The sequence below is a fragment of the Gadus morhua genome, chromosome 7 (assembly GCF_902167405.1).
Source record: "Gadus morhua chromosome 7, gadMor3.0, whole genome shotgun sequence".
NCBI classification, from domain to species: domain Eukaryota; kingdom Metazoa; phylum Chordata; class Actinopteri; order Gadiformes; family Gadidae; genus Gadus; species Gadus morhua.
Window position 1 is genome coordinate 15,070,441 of NC_044054.1, and position 3,240 is coordinate 15,073,680.

Consider the following 3,240-nt stretch of genomic DNA (forward strand, 5'->3'; position numbering starts at 1 on the left):
GAGCCCTCACTGACAAACACCCAGCATGCGCTGTGTCACCTGGGCCCTTGAACATGAGAGCTCCCTGGGAACAGAGGGACACTGAGCTCTATATGAAGTGTTTGTCCCGTGTCAACGCTAGGCTTGGCAGCCAGGTAAGAGGTAAGCCGGCTGGTCTTACCCCACAAAGTGGTGCATGTGCATGCCAAGCCTGCATCACCTGAGGGGTTTAGCGTGAGCTACAGCCCTCTTTACATCACAGGCTCTCTACAACTATTTACCTTACGAGCAGTAGCTGCAGCCGGTGCAGTATAGCTTTCATTCCTCCATTTCTTTCCTCTGACTAAGATATTCGGTCACTGCATAAGTATGTGGTTCCATCAAACCCAAGGCAGAAGGGCCTAGGTTAAAGCTTTAAAGAACAACAGTACAATAACAGTTTAGGACCAACTATGGTTTTCCAGGTAGCTCTGCACCACTTGGTCTGACTCATGCATGCACACGCACATACACATATACACACACACGCCGACACGGGCACACATGCATGCACAGCTTGCACGCACACACATACACACATACACAGGCAAAAACAAGACGACAGAGACTAATCTGGATCACTAAAAGTACTTTTTGATAATAAATAATAAGTGCAGAATAATGATTCATGCAGGTACAATGCAGTGTTGGTGTGTGTGTGTGTGTGTGTGTGTGTGTGTGTGTGTGTGTGTGTGTGTGTGTGTGTGTGTGTGTGTGTGTGTGTGTGTGTGTGTGTGTGTGTGTGTGTGTGTGTGTGTGTGTGTGTGTGTGTGTGTGTGTGCGTGCGTGTGTGCGTGCGTGCGTGCGTGTGTGTTTGTTTGTTTGCATGTGTATGCCAATGTGCGTGTGTAGGCACAACAAATGAGAGGATGGCTAGTCTCTATTTATGAAGCCTCAGGAACCAGCAGGATGACCTAATGGCAGAATGAAGAGCTTTGTTCTGTATTAGACATGGCCCAGTATTAGACATAGCCCAGTGTTAGACAGTATTAGACATAGCCCAGTATTAGACAGTATTAGACAGTATTTGACATAGCCCAGTATTAGACAGTATTAGACATGGGCCATGACCCAGTATTATACAGTATTAGACATAGCCCAGTATTAGACAGTATTAGACATGGCCATGTCTTAGCCATAGCCCAGTATAAGACAATATTAGACATGGATGAGTATTAGACAGTATTTGACATGGCCAAGTATTAGACATGGTCCAGTATTAGACAGTGTTAGACATGGCCCAGTATTAGACAGTGTTAGACATGGCCCAGTATTAGACATGGCCCTGCATTAGACATGGCCCTAAATTAGACAGTGTTAGCAATGGCCAGTTATTAGACAGTATTAGACATGGCCCAGTATTAGACAGTATTAGACATGGCCCATTACTACAGCTGAAATTGGCCTGAAAACACTGCCTGCTTTTCTGCCTTGGAACAATGTTCTTCTCTATGGGTCAACAAAAGCATCCCAGAATCATCCATCTTAGCCTCCATGCTAAGGTGCAGGCTCATGCATAAATAGCATCACTGCACCTGCAGGCACTCACCCATGCATTAGTCCACCTTCAAAATAATCTGCGGCAAAATGGTAGAGACCAATGCTGCGCATCGCCTTTCAACCTCCACCGAACAGTGACGGACTGGTCCAGGCTGCTGGGGGGGCCAGGTCGGCTCCGTCGGGAACAATAGAGTGGGGAGATGCTCAGAAAACAGGAAGGAGCAGCAGGGTGCAGAGAAGATAGACGATGCTAACACACTGAATGGAAGGGTAACAGATCCAAAGAGATGAGTGGAGGAACAAAAGATCACTGATATGATCGCAGCCGAGAAGGATGTGTTCTTTTTCGAAGAACAGATGATGTTCCAGCTCGAGAGGAGGTCATGACATAAAAAATAAACTCCATTTCTACAAAAACTTTTAATTTCACCTTTTATTATTTCAATGTTTTTCTTCACTCTTAGTATTAAGCTTGTTGAATAGAGGAAGTGTTAACCACAAAATAACAGTATTCCACAAGACATATTTAGAAGAGACCAGATGCCCCGGATACTGACTTATGAAACGCTTCTCTGGAGCATCTGCTAGAGGAGGCAGGAAGGGGCGTTCACACCAGTAGGACTAGGCTACAGTCCACTAGGGTAACTGGGCACCAGTCCACTAGGGTAGCTGGTCACCAGTCCACTAGGGTAGCTGGTCACCAGTCCACTAGGGTAACTGGGCACCAGTCCACTAGGGTAGCTGGTCACCAGTCCACTAGGGTAGCTGGTCACCAGTCCACTAGGGTAGCTGGTCACCAGTCCACTAGGGTAGCTGGTCACCAGTCCACTAGGGTAGCTGGTCACCAGTCCACTAGGGTAGCTGGGCACCAGTCCACTAGGGTAGCTGGTCACCAGTCCACTAGGGTAGCTGGTCACCAGTCCACTAGGGTAGCTGGTCACCAGTCCACTAGGGTAGCTGGGCACCAGTCCACTAGGGTAGCTGGGCACCAGTCCACTAGGGTAGCTGGGCACCAGTCCACTAGGGTAGCTGGTTACCAGTCCACTAGGGTAGCTTGTAACCAGTCCACTAGGGTAGCTGGTCTACAGTCCAACCTGCAAAGGGGCATGTAGTAGGGGCCCCAAGGGGCCCGAACGGTGTGTAGCAGGGGTCCCCAAGTGTGTAGCAGGGGCCCATACGCATGTAGTAGGTGTCCCCAGTCGTGAATCAGGGAGCCCAAGGCATGGAGCAGGGGTCCCCAGGGGCCTCCGGGCTCCTTGGTAACTTGGCCTGATGGACAGAAGATCCTGGACACCAGCGACACGGTCTGAACCTGGGGACCGGAGACTTTTTATCAGATCAATTTCATAAGCTTCAGGTCTACAAAAACACACATTCACACACACACACACACACACACACACACACACACACACACACACACACACACACACACACACACACACACACACACACACACACACACACACACACACACACACACACACACACACACACACACACACACTTGGCATCAAGGCATTGACAGAGGAGGCAAGATGCAAATCATCTTGATAGACCCCATGATGAATGATACAGTTTGGACACCGAGGACGCTAAATCCAACATTTAAAGATAATTTACAGTTTTCTGTGAACTTGCCCATTCCTCAAAGGAACATGTTGAGCTCAGAAATGATAACGTTATGCTTCACTCAACATTACCATGCCAAACAAAGTGTGT